This window comes from Neofelis nebulosa, chromosome 10 (genome assembly GCF_028018385.1).
Source record: "Neofelis nebulosa isolate mNeoNeb1 chromosome 10, mNeoNeb1.pri, whole genome shotgun sequence".
NCBI classification, from domain to species: domain Eukaryota; kingdom Metazoa; phylum Chordata; class Mammalia; order Carnivora; family Felidae; genus Neofelis; species Neofelis nebulosa.
In genome coordinates this window covers 86,748,787-86,766,594 of record NC_080791.1, presented here as the reverse complement: position 1 = coordinate 86,766,594, position 17,808 = coordinate 86,748,787, and positions in this window count along the sequence as shown.

Genomic DNA, 17,808 nt, shown 5'->3' with positions numbered 1-17,808 from the left:
CTTTTATGACTGGATCAAAAGTACCATGATGTCAGTCTGAAAGCTATCAGTTGACACGCCCATAGGTGAAGTTTGAGAGTAGCCATTTCAAGAGGGGTACTGTTTTCCAATGGTGTACTTTGGGCTATAGGGGAAATGGGAGTGACTCACACCCACTGGGGTTGGAATTTTGCTTCTCATAGCTTTGGCGACTTTAGGTAAGTACACAAACCTTAACCTGAAAGATTCTCAGTTTGTTCTTCTGTAACATAAGGAGATAATGCCTCAAAGGACTGAGGCACGGATTAAGAGCAATCACATATAGAAAGCACTTAACAGAATATAGACCTTCCTTGACTTCTGATAGCATTATGTCCCGATAAACCCACCCTAAGTCAAGAATATGGTAAGTTGGAAATGCATTTAATACACCTAACCTATGGAACATCATAGCTTAGCCTAGCTCACCTTAAATGTGCTCAAAACACTTACCTTAGCCTACTGCTGGGGAAAATCATCTAGCACAAAGCCTATTCTATAATGAATTGTTGAATATCATGTAATTTATTAAATACTATACTGAAAGTGAAAAACAGAATGGCTGTGTGGGTACTGAATGGTTGTGAGCGTATCTGTTGTTGACCCCTCATGATTGTGTGGCTGACTGGGAGCTGTGGTTCACTGCCCTGCTCAGCATCACAAGACAGGATCGGATGCACATCACTAGCCCAGGAAAAGATCCAAATTAAGAATCTGAAGTATAGTATAGTTTCTACTGAATGCATATGGTTTTCCCACCATCGTAAATTTGAGAAATCATAAATCCAACGATCATAGTTGGGGACAGTCTGTACCACAGTAATGATTGGTGTTCTCCCCTCCCCTTCTGTCTCATGCACACACACAGTCACACACACACATTTTGTGTGTGTGCATCTTATGGTTGTGAATTTTGACAGTCTCTTAAGCAAATGAGAAAAGGAAAATTCTCGCCTCTGTTATCACATCTTTGAGGCATTGAATAAAGTGTTTACCCACTTTCTCCTGGCAACTAAGCGTGTAATCTCTACATTCGAAGGTGAAATTTCTCCCACATGGATATTTCCTTTCTAAAGAGAAGATACGTCATCTTTGGCTAACATTAGGCTTAGAGATTATCTGTTTTGTCTTAAATCTTTCATTATTTGTTCAGATTATGAGGCAAAAATATGGCGTGGGAGTAAGAGCCATAAAGACCTGGGTTGCAAAACTGGCTCTGGCCACTCACAGGTGGCATGGGCTTGGGCAGGTGGCTCATGCTCTCTGAGCCTCATTTTCTCCCACTGCAAAATAATACAATACCACTTCTCAGGGCTGATGTGAGGAGTAAATGAGATTAACATAAGCAAGAGCACTTAACCTGTGCTGTGTAGATCAATAAATTTGTTAAATCCAAATCTCATATCCACCTCCTAAGCAATGAATAGTACGGATATGAGCACATACATCCATGACAAAAGACATCTGCTCTTAGGTCTAGCTCAGTCTTTTATTCCTACAATGATCAATTACCTCTCCCTTTTATGTGCTGTCTTAAAAAATCACAGTGACCCTAATTTATAACCTGGATAAGAAAACTCAAGTGACAAGGGCCCTGATGAATCTCCTGATGCCTTGCAGAGTTGTTTGAATGATTAGGTTGACCTGCAATCTTCCTCCTTTGCCAACCTAGAAAAATTCTGAAATGGCCAAGAGGTCCAGGCAGCTAGTAGCCCAAAGAACTGATGAGTGAAATGGTACACGAGTTCACGGTGGCCGTAAGAAAGTGTCAACAAGCAGAGAACAACTGTCTCTGTAAAGTTTGCTGTGAAAAGGTACATTCATTTCCATTGGGAGTGGTGGCCCTGTTGTTATCATGCCAGAACCAACCTGGGCATAGATAGGTTTTGTTTGAGGTGGGAGTGGGGAGAAGTTAGGGTAGGAGAAGGCCCCAGATAATCAGATAAAGTTTGGGAGGATCAGGAGTTTGAAAGCTATACCTTAAACTAGGTTTTGAGATTGTCTAATTTGGTTTTTCATTCTTGTTACTTCTGGAAATCTATTCCTCCCACCCCCATACAAAATAGATACAAGTTCCCAAATGCCATGTTCATAAGATATTAGCTAGAGCATGGGCTTTGAGACCTATTTTTGAGACCGATTTCTACCTGCAGCCTAGATTTCTTCACTCCTGGATGTTGAACAGGCATCTTGAACATGCCCATCTCAGGTAGAGATAATTCCATTTTCACTTACTGGAGCCAAAGACATTGGGGTCCCTCTTGTCTCCTGGTTTTTTGTTTGTTTTGCCTCGTTTTTCTTCTCATGCCTGCCCAATTTGCTAAGAAATCCTATTGGCTGTACCTTCCAAATATATCCAAGTCAATTTGACCCTTTTTAACTACCCTTGTTGCTATCCCTTGGTCTTAACCTTTACCTCCTACCTGATTATTACAATATCCTCTTCATTGTTCTATCCTTGTCCCTTCAGGCTATTTTCAACACAGCAGGAAGACAAAGCTATTCAGGTGTATAAGTCAAATCATGTCCACACCTGCCAGCTGCAGCCCATCCCCCTAAAAAGAGTCCTTACTAAGGGTTCTGAGACATAGGTGCTCCAGCCCCCTTACTTGCCAGCTTTCCCTCCTGCTCTCCTCCTCATTCACCCCACTTCTGTCACACTGGGCTCCTGGCTGTTCTTCCAATACCATGACAAGCACACACCCGCCTCAAAGCCTCTGCTCTGGCTCTTCCCTGTGTCAGGAAGATTCTTGCCCCAGATACACACAAGTGTATCTGGTGGCGTTATTACTTTCTTCCTATCTTTGCTCAGTTGTGACCTTCCCTCACCATCATTTCTGAAATTGCCCTCTCCCCGTCCCAACCTACCCCCTCTCCCATTTTATTTTTTCCTCCTTAATGCTTATTACTGTCTAAAACACTTTATACATTTTTAAATAATTTTGTTAATGTTTATTTATTTTTGAGAGAGAGAGAGAGAGATGAGCAGGGGAGGGAGACCCAGAATCCAAAGCAGGCTCCAGGCTCTGAATTGTCAGCGCAGAGCCTGACACGGGGCTCGAACTCATGAACCGTGAGATTATGGCCTGAGCCGAAGTCAGACGCTTAACCGATTGAGCCACCAAGGCGCCTCTAAAACACTTTATATTTTACTTACTTACCTGGTTTATCACGTCTCCCCACCAGACTTTAAGATCCACAAGAGCAGGGATTTTTGTCCATTTTCTTCACTGTAGTATACCTAGTTCCTAGGACAGAGTCTGCCTATACAGCTGCTCCATGAATTAAATGTGGACCTGATCTAGAGCCAGAATCTCCCACTTCATAGTTGAGTGAGTACAAGCAAGAGGCTTAACCTTTTGGAGTCTGTGAAATACACAGGACTGTGCTGGGCTTGCAGCTGATTTCAATAAATGTTTCTTCCCTTGGCCTTTTTCTAATTTGAGTAATGGCAGAAAGCCTTGAGATGCTAGAAAAGGACAGTCAAGTACAAGGAAATAATTTCTCTTGCTTTATTTCTTTCCTTCTCTTTCATCTTCTTTTTATTCCTTGTCTTCATTGTTCTTACAATAATGCACAAATAACACTGAAATATGTGCATCACATGGAAAGCATGGTGGAGGCCCTGAGCCAGCACTTATAATTGTTAGAATTTCAGAAAGGAACTTGCTCACTTAGACATCAGCCCAGAATTCCACTGACGGTGAGGGGGAAGGCCAGGCAGGGATACTGAAATCCAAAGCTGTTATAAAGGTACAGTCTTTTTTTTTTTTTTTTTTTTAAGAGAGAGAGAGAGAGCAGGGGGAGGGGCAGAGAGAAAGAGACAGAGAGAGAGAGACTCCCAAGCAGGCTCCAACCTCATCGGAGAGCCTGATTCAGGGCTCAATCCTACAACCCTGGGATCATGACCTGAGCAAAAATCAAGAGTCAGACACTCAACCAACTGAGCCACCCAAGTGCCCCTCAAGGTACAGTCTTTATAGCAAACATGATGGCTTTCTCTGTACTATTCTGGACACAGGGAAGATATTCAGGAGCTGAGCACTTTCCAAAAGATGCATTTATAATTCATGTGATTAAGAGAAGATATGACTGTGAGATACCCTCCCCCCATTCCCTCTATGCCCCCCTCTATTGTGAGTCCTCAATCTACAATGGTGAATATGGGGAAGGAATGATAGACAGCAATCCCTCACATTACACTTGCACATGCCAGGCCCCGTGCTGTACAGGTGACATATATGAACCTGTTCAGTCCTCACAATGACCCTAGAAGGTAGACACTATTATTATTATCAGGGCAGAAAGTGACCTGAGCAACCTGTCCAAATCCTGGGAGAGTCCTATCACATCCTCAGGGCTTCAATAAGACTTTCCCTAACAATGCCATCTGGTGTTTTCTTTTTCCGCTTCTCGGTCATCCGCATGTTTATTGGCTATACCATCCACTCTGACCCGTGTTTGAACTGTCCGTTAGCATTCTCTACAGTTAGTATTATTCACTGCCTGCTCCCTATCATGTCTCTCCAAGAAGATAGCATGTCCTCTAGACAAAGACTGTTTCATGTACTCCCTTTGTGTGCTAGACAAAGACTGTTCCCTGTCTCCCTTTGTGTGCTAATACTTTCCCACTAATGCTTGCTTACCTGAAAATTTTATGACTAATCCATGAAAAATGGGCAATTGAGAGAAATATCATGTTCTGGAGATACCTGCAGTGTGGTACTTATAAGTCTAGATTTGGGGGCTGGCAGGTGCAGCTGACTTTGCCAGTTTATGGGTGGCCTGGCCCTCTTGTCTTACCTCCACTACATCAGTCTTCTCATCTGGAGGGCTGTAGTGAGGGTTGGCCAGGAAGATGTATGAAAAGTTCTTTAGGAAGATGTCTGGCACATAGCAAGTGCTCACTGAATAGTAACTGTGATTTTTCTCATCCCTAACCTTTGAAGTTTATATCAAACAGAACAAGAGAACATACTGGAATATGTTCTCTGGTGAACTTGTCTGAGGCTTCCTGGACCCTGAATCTATCTCAATAGAGCATTTTGGATGACCTTATATTAAACTGGATTGTTGGGTTTTCAATCCTTTGAAACTGTGGAATTAATGTTATTAAACATTCAGGAGGAAAGGTTCTCAGGAGAGCCTGTGAGATTGGATGGAAGGGATAAAGCAAAAGCTTTTGATTATTTCCTGATTGTGACTTTCCACCTGGCCTTCCTTTATTTCTCTCCTCCCTCCCTTCCTCTCAAGTTCTGAAGGCTTGTCATGAAAATGAACAAAAGATCAAGGAAATCACTGAGACTTAGGTTATGTGCATATAGATATTAATAGGTTCTTTCAAGTCTTCAACATTTAAAAATGGAGTTTACTGTTCTTAGTAAAACATTGCTGGTTGATTCCACTTCACTCATCCTATTTTTAGCCTGTATTTTTTTATAATTGCAACATGGGCAAAAAGTTCCTATTAAAATCTTGAGCATTCATTCAGCCTTTCAGATGTGGGTTCTTAGATCCTTAATTACAATTGCAGTAGCTCTATGTTAACTTTTTGAATAGTGAGTTCAAAGACCATCTCTCACTGTTAATGTTTTTATTTATTTCATTAATTCATAAACATTGGGTTCTTGGTATGTGTCAATTATGGAGATAGAAAGATGAATAAGATATGGGCTGTCCCCTCAAGAAGCTTCATCTACTGGACCGTAATTATGTATTGTGATGGACTATTTAGATTTCCAATGATGCATTAGAGTACTACCCTCATTAAAAAATACTGAGGAAGTTTTTATCTGCTAAAAGGAGTATTTGTGTGTGTGTGTGTGTGTGTGTGTGTGTGTGTGTGTGTTTACTACCCCCAAATAATGTTTTCATACTTTAAATAAATCTTTTTTAAAAAGTCTCCAGTCTAGCTTATAGTTTGGGAAGATATGTCTACTTGGGTTTCCTATAATATTGTCTTACAGCGTTAATAGACTTGGTTTTTGAAATTTCTTAGTCTCTTCCATGTTTTAAAGTGTAAAAGTCATCTTATATCTCTTAAGTGTTCTTTTATAAAACCAACACTTTTGTTCTCAGGAAATTTTTGTAGAATAGATAAATAAACCTGTAGGAAAATGAAAGACTCTTAAGTCTTTCACAGAATTGAAAAAATTTTTAGCCAGCTGCATTATTTACTATTTTATGAACTTTAATCATGCATAGTTCAGTATTTTTGGTTTGCTTTTCTAGGTGATACATGTTCTTTGCAATTAATGATAATAAAAATTAGTTATTTTTTTAAACTTTTTTCTCTGATTTATGTTTCACGTTTTGTTGCATTGTATAGAGCAAGGTCCTTTACCCTCAGCACTATTGACACTTTGGGCTGGAGAATTCTCTGTTGTGGGGGCTTTCCTGGGCCTTGCAGAATATTTAGCAGCATTCCTCCCCTCTACCCACCAGATGCCAATAGCACTCCAGTTCCCAAAGTTGTGATGACAAAATGGTTCCAGATATTGCTAAATATCCCCTGAAAAGGCCTAGAATTTCCAAAACATTGTATAATAGTAACAGTGATAGGGGCATCCCTAAGTTGCTTCTAATTTTACAGGGAATAATGCTTCTGGTGTTTTTTCATTAAATACATCAATTTAGCATAAATAGTCTTTATGAAGTTAAGGAAGTGAACTTTTACTCTTATCTTAAAATAAATAATTGCAATGAGTACTGATTGGTGATTATGTAGGATAAATTCCTTATGGTCAAAAAGAATTATTACAATTCAGTGGGCCAAGGCTGGGTAGGGAGTGTGTGTGTGTGTGTGTGTGTGTGTGTGTGTGTGAAGGAGTTGGGTGGGGAGTGTTGTGTAACTCCTGATTCTGGACAGTCGACTCATAGAAGCAGAAAAGAATCTGTGCTAAGAGAACACAGCCAAGGCTTTTGCACAGTGAAGGGAAGGAAACCAAATACCAGATTGTTGCTGTAGCTGAGAAACAGTCCTTAGGTATTCCGAGGAGATGAGTTCTTCAGCCACTCTTTTCACATGATAATTTATAGCTTGGTTTGTTTTTTCTGAGCTCATTTTATTAGGCTTCTGCTTTCAACATTTCAAGTATAATAATGAAGTTGAGAGTCACTGTTATTAGCTTCCAGTGGCCTTGAGAAGTCTGCTTCTGTGACTGAGGTGATGATGGCAGACTTGGCAAAAAGCTGGGGGGTCATGTTCAAACCTTCAAAAGCAGACTAGAGTAGGGGCCACAGACAGATGGCACAGGTGAGAGGAAGCATAAATTCTACCCCTAAGCTGTTCAGACTCCACTGGGCCTGAATGGGCCTCCCTCCGTGGGGGGTTCAGAGGCCCCCTGGGCTGGCGGATTTATGTCTGAAAGAGCAGTGCAGTAGAGAGAGATTAAGAATGCTTTCAAAGGGTGCGTGAGGGGGTTGTTCCTCGGTCTTAGCGGTCTGGGACACAGAGCTCTGAGTCTGTGAGGACCTGGGCCGGGGCCAGTGAAGGGAGTAGGGTGGCCTGAGGAATGGAAGGTCACCGGCCAGTTGGGGGTTGTGATAATTATATCCTTGTTTCCTTGAAGGTACCAGCGTCCTTGATTTTCCAGCTTCAAAGAGAGCTGCCTCTGAAATAGGGGGACGTTCACACCTGCTTTGCTGCAGAGATTTCTGCCTTCCTGGCTGCAGACTCAACAAGACAATAACACGTCTGTGGACATTTTCAAGGCCATATTTATATACCAGGCATGGGAAGCTTCTCTTCCACCCTTTCTTCCTAAATGAAAATGAAAAGGTTAGTGTGCCCTGTGAGGATTCAGCAATGAACCTGATTTAATGGTTTTACCTTAAATTCAGATATTTTGTAGGTTAGGAGCTCTAAATCATCATACACACACACACACACACACACACACACACACACCCTTCTCCCCTCTCCTTCCAATTCTTACACCACCCCAAAGGAGCTATCATAGAACCAGAGGTCTAGTGATTACTAAAGCCAACAGTATATAATACACCTGGAATGTTTGTTTTTTTCTTTTTCTTATCCCATTCATCTCCAGATAAGCTGTGCTGACAATAGTTAAGAAGTATAAGCATAGGGGCACCTGGGTCCCTCAGTCAGTTAAGTGTCTGACTTCAACTCAGGTCACAATCTCACGGTTTGTGGGTTCCAGCCCTGCATCGGCTTGCTGCTGTCAGCACAGAGCCCACTTTGGATCCTCTCTTTCCTCTCCCTCTGCCCCTACCTCACTCTCATGCTATCTCTCAAAAGTAAATAAACATTAAAAAAAAAGTATAAGCACAGTTCTGCCTTTCATATTTTCCTTATAGCACATACAATTCCCATGAGACATTTAGAGAGGAGAGAGGTATTTATATATTTATTTTTGAATGGGACCCTTTTTGTCCACTGGGTGCAATGAATATGATCTAAAAATAGGATTTCTAGGGGCGCCTGGGTGGCTCAGTCGGTTAAGCGTCCGACTTCGGCTCAGGTCATGATCTCATGGTCCGTGAGTTCGAGCCCCGCGTCGGGCTCTGGGCTGATGGCTCGGAGCCTGGAGCCTGCTTCCGATTCTGTGTCTCCCTCTCTCTCTGCCCCTTCCCCGTTCATGCTCTGTCTCTCTCTGTCTCAAAAATAAAATAAACGTTAAAAAAAGAAAAATTAAAAAAAAAATAAAATAAAATAAAAATAAAAATAGGATTTCTACTGACTAAATGTAGCTTGCTACTCCCTCACCCCAACTTTTCACAGATCATCTGAACTCTCCCATCCTTAGATGTGCAAATTTAAAAATATATTTTGGTTAATAAATTCCCTTTGTTAAAGATGAGATGACTGGTCTCTGACACTTAAAACCCTCAAGAATTAGACTGGAGATTACATGTAACTCCCCGGATCCTGTGCTCTGATGTTTCTCTTGCTGCCATCAGCTCTGTAGACCAAACGTCCCTTCTCTAGGCAAAGAGACGTTTGACCAGGTGCTGGTCAAAACCTTTCTAAAAAATTAGAAAGAGGGAAATATTGTCTATTTTTCTAGCAAGTTCTTGTTCTGACCTTGATAGTGATAGTGGTTACATATACAAAATATTCCCTAACTCTTTTTAACTTTTTCTCTGAGATTGCACAAATACACACTATTATGTTGATGAATTCCCAATTTAGTGACATATAAATAACTAGAATATTCCTCACTGAAACATATAGTCTCTCCCCAACACCCCTCTCTTTGTCTGTCTTTCCTCCTCCTCCCTCCCTCCCTCCTTCTCTTTCTCTATCTCAATTGTTCTAAGAGAGTCCCTCTTCCTAAGTCATGGTTAATGACTGCGATGACTCCATCCTCCAAAGTCAGCTCCTACCTGTCACCTGGGACCCTGGGATTCTGAGCTCTTGCTTGTGATTTAATAACGAGACCCAATGGTGCAGCCCAGGTGCTGTATCTCATACCCTTACTGATTGCCAAGGGAACATTTAATCTGTTGACTTTATTCAGTTATGCTAGTCTGGCAAACATACCTGGAGCTATAAATTATTTAGATGTTTAATGTATCTGGTGTAGAAGGATCTCTCTTATACCTTAGTTATCTAAAAGCAGAAGATGAAAAACCACTTTGTTTGCAAATCATAAAATCTTTAACAGATTGTGCCTTAAAGAGTAAAACAGACATCCCTGACCTTAAAAGTATAACAGGGGTCCAAACAAGCATTGTTAACACATTATCCCCTAAGATAAAAATTATGGCATAAATGTGTTTAAGTTAGAAGTGAAATGTGAAACAAAGGCCTTCCATTGGATAATAACAGACTAGTCTGAAGTGAACACAAGGGTAGACTGTAAATGAGGGGTCAGGAAGGGCATGGCAGAGGCCTTTGCCAGAGTGCCCCCTCCCCCATTACAATGTACTTCCCAATGACAGAGGGAGGGAGATAATTAAAATCCTAGGTAATATGATATAACCAAAACCCTATTAGTATACAAAATTACTACCTAATAGTGAAACATGTCATTGCTTTATTTATTTTTTCACCTTGTATTTAGTATATTTTCAGTAAAACAGAAATTCAGTTCACATTTCATTAAAATAGAAACAAACAACAAAAATAAATGATCTCACAGATCAACTACCATCACATCACAGGGTAGGAGCCCCTACCTTCCAACTGTTTCATTTACTCTCCTGATGAAAAAGGGCTGATCTGAAGCATAAATAAGCATAATCTATAGCAACACAAAAATATAAACAATAGGGATACCAAAATTATTTGTAAAATTTTTCTTTTACATTTGCTTTGCTTTAAAGTTCCTCTGGAATCAGGTGACATTATTGGGTTTTTATTTGTCATCACCCAAATACTTTAAAATTTTTCGTTTAGCAATGGGAAGCTGTAGGGTTTTATCTATGAGTGCTGGTTCTACAGTCCAGCTGCCTGGACTTGAATTCTTGACTGTTTTATTAGCTGTGTGATGTTGGAGACATTGTTTAACATTTTTGTACCTCAGTTTTCTCATTTGTAAAATAGGGATATTATTCTCATGGAGTTTGTGGTGGTGAAGTACATACCATGACATATAAGGGCTCAATAAATGTTTAATTATTGGTACTAATCATTTCCTATGTGCTTTAGACTCATTTGTGCATTTCCTCATTTCCTTAGAATAAGCAATGCTGTGAAATAGTTATTATTATGTCCATTTTACTAAAAAGGAAATTTACCCCAGGACACAGCGTTTAAATAAGCAGAGCCCCAGTTTGAACTCAGGTCCATAAGTTTCTGTGGCAGGTCTGGATCCCCAGAAGTGGACTCTGAGAAAGAGATATCTGGGGCAGGAAGTTAACTGAAGAGTGCTCAGGGGCGACATCTGTGGGCCACAGGAGAAGCTGCACTATCGTGCCCCCGATGTTGCAATAAAGACCTCAGCCCACACTGTGGGAGCTCAGGCTCTGACATGGCTCCTTAAGAGTTGGACCTCACTGGGGCAGAGGGTTCGCCATTAACCAGCCTCTTCATGGAATCTGCAGTCTTTAGATGTAGGTTGGCCCGAAGTGGGGTGGCTTTGGGCAAAGCAGCTCTCTTCATCCAAAGGCTATCTCCTGAGAGGGTCTGAGCTAAAGAACTGTCAGCAGCTTTGTCAACACTCAAAGTAGCTAGGGGGGTAAGCAGCTCAGTCTCGAGGGAGAATCTTGGCAGTGTACCACAGGGTCCACACCTTCCTGCAGCCTAGGAGAGTGTTAAAGGTCATCTCATGGACCATGGCAGTTGTGATCATTTCTTCTTTTGCCCAGACTCTCTCAGACCCCATTCATGTTGAGGAGCCAAGGAAGCACATGAACAGACTGTCTCTATGAACCACAGAAGGTGCATGGTGTTTTGAAACGAGCACAGTAGCTGCTAACCAGCACAAGAACCAAGTAAATCACTGATAGGCACTGGCTGCCATGGTTTATATTCTCTTTATAACTGGCTCTAAGGTTGATCACTTAAAGATGCTTAAGGAGCCCAAATTTTTAAAATCCAATCCCTTTAGCAAGCACTTTTTATGTTGTTTATGTCATAATCCATAGGCTAGAGCCACAGAATTTTAAAATCAGAAGGGGCCTAAGAGATCCACCTCCTTCATCTGGGTTGGGGTGGAGGAGAGAGAGTGAGTTTGTCAAGGTCATACAGTAAGTTAATAGTTACACACAATGGGATTGAGACCATAAGCATGAAAACTGATATCTCAAGTAGAGTCTAGCCATTTACCAACTGCAAAGAAATTGTAAAAACAAATTCTTGGCTGAAAACTTGAAAGGATACGTTTGGAATGTTATCTTAATGCACATTACAATCTTGAAGTTTCTTGCCATATCCTAGATAAAGTACTGTGTTTATATTTTATTCATTTCCATGCAAGATGGCTTCTAAAATTAAATGCCAAGAATTCTCACTGACAGTGCTTGGTTCACATTTCTTTGATTATATTTTGCTTCTTTTCTGACAATACAATATTTTATGATTAAAGTATTCCTCTACTCCTAGCACTATAGTTTTTCTCCATATAATTGAAACAATTCCATAAATACCATATGGTGTTGGAAATGTTTAAAGAACCTATTTCAGATTTGAGAGTAAAGTCTTATCTTTAAAGTTACTTTCAGAGAACACATCAGACACACAGAGCTGTCAGGTTTGAACTGTACCAACAATTTTATGTTAACTTATTATCTAAAGTGCAATTCTCTGGCACATGGATATATTCATAACCACAAAGATTAGTGCCTAGCCAAGAAAGAAAAAGCTTTTAATTTTTCATTACCTCTTCACGATACTACCTGGCTGGAGTTAGACATTTAAAAATCTCACATGATTGTTCAGCCTTTCAGAGATGCTAACCCTTAAATTTCCAGCAGAAAACCTTCTGGACAATATCTGAAGAACAGTGGTAGTTTAATATTAGAGTTCAGAGCACAGACTCAAGATCCATATTGCATTGGGTCAAAATCCACCTTCACCAGCTGTATGACTATGAGCAAGTTATTGAACCTCTGTAAGATGGGAATAGTACTAGCACTTGGGTCTTGTGGTTGTTGTAAGGATTAAATGAGATAATACATGTGAATGCTTAGAACAAAATAGTGTTCAGTAGCTGCCATATCACTAGAATTTCCCTTTTATTTTTATTTATTTATTTTTTAAATGTTTTTATTTAGTTTTGAGACAGAGAGAGACAGAGCATGAGCAGGGGAGGTGCAGAGAGAGAGGGAGACACAGAATCCGAAGCAGGCTCCAGGCTCCGAGCTGTCAGCACAGAGCCTGATGCGGGGCTCGAACTCACGGACCGTGAGATCATGACCTGAGCTGAAGTCGGAGCCACCCAGGTGCCCCTAGAATTTCCCTTTTAAACTACAGAGGATTGTACTTTTACAAAGACAGTTAAAGATGCAAACTTAGAGTTACAGATGAAAATGTAAAGATCACTTAAGTGATCATGTTGAATTTTTTTTAAGTTTATTTATTTTTGAGAGAGAGAGAAAGAGAGAGAGTGCTCAAGGGAGGGGCAGAGATAACCGGGGAGGGGCCGGGGCAGAGGATCCAAAGCGGGCTACACGCTGACAGCAGTGAGCCCGATGCGGGGCTCAAACCCACGAACCATGAGATCATGACCTGAGCGATGTTCAACTGACTGACCCACCCAAGCACCCCGATGATGTTAAATTTTTGATTCTTACAATGTAGCTCTTGGGCAAAATAGAATCATAAGTCTAGATAGACCATAAATTTAGATTCTAAAAAAAATTTTTTTTAACATTTATTTTTGAGACAGAGAGAGACAGAGCATGAACAGGGGAGGAGCAGAGAGAGAGGGAGACACAGAATCTGAAACAGGCTCCAGGCTCTGGGCTGTCAACACAGAGCCCGACGCGGGGCTCGAACTCACAGACCGTGAGATCATGACCTGAGCTGAAGTCGGACGCTTAACCGACCAAGCCACCCAGGCGCCCCTAGATTCTAAACATTCATTCCGAGCAAAGGTTACACCATCCAAGGCTTTACAGGGCTGTCGGAGGTCAGGAGCCTCCAGGCCTGCCGCCCCCCTGCGGGGGCCCACAACAACCTTCAGTTTCCCACCTTTGGTCAGGCACCTCATTGATCAGGCCCTCCTAGTCCAGCCCCGTGGAAACTCCTGTGTGTCAGGTGGGTTCCTACCAGCCGCTTTCAAGAACTCTCCCAGCACTGCGTCCACAGCTGCGCGCCTCCCCTCCCACACACAGGGCCCTGGGGCCGCCTGCAAACCCCGGCTGGGAGTCCTGCATACACAGCGTGAGAAGCTGCTCTCTAAAAGGTCTTTGTGGCTGGCTGTGGTCTAGCAATTTTCCAGGCCAACCCTGGGTGATTCATATTGGCAAGAGCAAGATTGAAAGTTAACATAGTGTTAACGTATAGTAGAATTTCAGGAGAAGAATTTAGTGATTCATCGCTTACATACAATACCCAATGCTCATCATAACAAGTGCCCTTCTTGGAGTTCCGGAAGATGGCGGCGTAGGAGGACGCTGGGCTCACCGCGCGTCCTGCTAATCACTTAGATTCCACCTACACCTGCCTAAAGAACCCAGAAAACCGCCAGAGGATTAGCAGAACGGAGTCTCCGGAGCCAAGCGCAGACGAGAGGCCCACGGAAGAGGGTAGGAAGGGCGGCGAGGCGGTGCGCGCTCCACGGACTGGCGGGAGGGAGCCGGGGCGGAGGGGCGGCTCGCCGGCCAAGCGGAGCCCCTGAGTCGGGCTGGCAAAAGCGGAGGGGCCGGACGGACTGTGTTCTGACAGCAAGCGCGACTTAGCGTCTGGGAGGTCAGAAGTTAACAGCTCTGCTCAGAAAGCGGGAAGGCTGGAGGACAAAGGGAGGGAGAGCTGCTGAGCCCCCGGACGGACGGCAGAGCTCAGCTTGGCGGGGAACAAAGGCGCTCGCCAGCGCCATCTCCCCCGCCCATCCCCCAGCCAAAATCCCAAAGAGAACCAGTTCCTGCCAGGGAACTTGCTCGCTCCGCGCAAACACCCAACTCTGTGCTTCTGCGGAGCCAAACCTCCGGCAGCGGATCTGACTCCCTCCCGCTGCCACAGGGCCCCTCCTGAAGTGGATCACCTAAGGAGAAGCGAGCTAAGCCTGCCCCTCCTGCCCCCGTGCACCTTGCCTACCCACCCCAGCTAATACACCAGATCCCCAGCACCACAAGCCTGGCAGTGTGCAAGTAGCCCAGACAGGCCACGCCACCCCACAGTGAATCCCGCCCCTAGGAGAGGGGAAGAGAAGGCACTCACCAGTCTGACTGTGGCCCCAGCGGTGGGCTGGGGGCAGACATCAGGTCGGACTGCGGCCCTGCCCACCAACTCCAGTTGTACACCACAGCACAGGGGAAGTGCCCTGCAGGTCCTCACCGCTCCAGGGACTATCCAAAATGACCAAACGGAAGAATTCCCCTCAGAAGAATCTCCAGGAAATAACAACAGCTAATGAACTGATCAAAAAGGATTTAAATAATATAACAGAAAGTGAATTTAGAATAATAGTCATAAAATTAATCGCTGGGCTTGAAAACAGTATACAGGACAGCAGAGAATCTCTTGCTACAGAGATCAAGGGACTAAGGAACAGTCACGAGGAGCTGAAAAACGCTTTAAACGAAATGCAAAACAAAATGGAAACCACCACGGCTCGGATTGAAGAGGCAGAGGAGAGAATAGGTGAACTAGAAGATAAAGTTATGGAGAAAGAGGAAGCTGAAAGAAAGAGAGATAAAAAAATCCAGGAGTATGAGGGGAAAATTAGAGAACTAAGTGATACACTAAAAAGAAATAATATACGCATAATTGGTATCCCAGAGGAGGAAGAGAGAGGGAAAGGTGCTGAAGGGGTACTTGAAGAAATTATAGCTGAGAACTTCCCTGAACTGGGGAAGGAAAAAGGCATTGAAATCCAAGAGGCACAGAGAACTCCCTTCAGACGTAACTTGAATCGATCTTCTGCACGACATATCATAGTGAAACTGGCAAAATACAAGGATAAAGAGAAAATTCTGAAAGCAGCAAGGGATAAACGTGCCCTCACATATAAAGGGAGACCTATAAGACTCGTGACTGATCTCTCCTTTGAAACTTGGCAGGCCAGAAAGGCTTGGCACGATATCTTCAGTGTGCTAAACAGAAAAAATATGCAGCCGAGAATCCTTTATCCAGCAAGTCTGTCATTTAGAATAGAAGGAGAGATAAAGGTCTTCCCAAACAAACAAAAACTGAAGGAATTTGTCACCACGAAACCAGCCCTACAAGAGATCCTAAGGGGGATCCTGTGAGACAAAGTACCAGAGGCATCACTACAAGCATAAAACATACAGACATCACAATGACTCTAAACCCGTATCTTTCTATAATAACACTGAATGTAAATGGATTAAATGCGCCAACCAAAAGACATAGGGTATCAGAATGGATAAAAAAACAAGACCCATCTATTTGCTGTCTACAAGAGACTCATTTGAGATCTGAGGACACCTTTAGATTGAGAGTGAGGGGATGGAGAACTATTTATCATGCTACTGGAAGCCAAAAGAAAGCTGGAGTAGCCATACTTATATCAGACAAACTAGACTTTAAATTAAAGGCTGTAACAAGAGATGAAGAAGGGCATTATATAATAATTACAGGGTCTATCCATCAGGAAGAGCTAACAATTATAAACGTCTATGCGCCAAATACCGGAGCCCCCAGATATATAAATCAGTTACTCATAAACATAAGCAACCTTATTGATAAGAATGTGGTCATTGCAGGGGACTTTAACACCCCACTTACAGAAATGGATAGATCATCTAGACACACAGTCAATAAAGAAACAAGGGCCCTGAATGATACATTGGATCAGATGGACTTGACAGATATATTTAGAACTCTGCATCCCAAAGCAACAGAATATACTTTCTTCTCGAGTGCACATGGAACATTCTCCAAGATAGATCATATACTGGGTCACAAAACAGCCCTTCATAAGTTTACAAGAATTGAAATTATACCATGCATACTTTCAGACCACAATGCTATGAAGCTTGAAATCAACCACAGGAAAAAGTCTGGAAAACCTCCAAAAGCATGGAGGTTAAAGAACACCCTACTAACGAATGAGTGGGTCAACCAGGCAATTAGAGAAGAAATTAAAAAATATATGGAAACAAACGAAAATGAAAATACAACAATCCAAACTCTTTGGGACGCAGCGAAGGCAGTCCTGAGAGGAAAATACATTGCAATCCAGGCCTATCTCAAGAAACAAGAAAAATCCCAAATACAAAATCTAACAGCACACCTAAAGGAAATAGAAGCAGAACAGCAAAGGCAGCCTAAACCCAGCAGAAGAAGAGAAATCATAAAGATCAGAGCAGAAATAAACAATATAGAATCTAAAAAAACGGTAGAGCAGATCAACGAAACCAAGAGTTGGTTTTTTGAAAAAATAAACAAAATTGACAAACCTCTAGCAAGGCTTCTCAAAAAGAAAAGGGAGATGACCCAAATAGATAAAATCATGAATGAAAATGGAATTATTACAACCAATCCCTCAGAGATACAAACAATTATCAGGGAATACTATGAAAAATTATATGCCAACAAATTGGACAACCTTGAAGAAATGGACAAATTCCTAAACACCCACACTCTTCCAAAACTCAATCAGGAGGAAATAGAAAGCTTGAACAGACCCATAACCAGTGAAGAAATTGAATCGGTTATCAAAAATCTCCCAACAAATAAGAGTCCAGGACCAGATGGCTTCCCAGGGGAGTTCTACCAGACGTTTAAAGCAGAGATAATACCTATCCTTCTCAAGCTATTCCAAGAAATAGAAAGGGAAGGAAAACTTCCAGACTCATTCTATGAAGCCAGTATTACTTTGATTCCTAAACCAGACAGAGACCCAGTAAAAAAAGAGAACTACAGGCCAATATCCCTGATGAATATGGATGCAAAAATTCTCAATAAGATACTAGCAAATCGAATTCAACAGCATATAAAAAGAATTATTCACCATGATCAAGTGGGATTCATTCCTGGGATGCAGGGCTGGTTCAACATTCGCAAATCGATCAACGTGATACATCACATTAACAAAAAAAAAAGAGAAGAACCATATGATCCTGTCAATCGATGCAGAAAAGGCCTTTGACAAAATCCAGCACCCTTTCCTAATAAAAACCCTTGAGAAAGTCGGGATAGAAGGAACATACTTAAAGATCATAAAAGCCATTTATGAAAAGCCCACAGCTAAC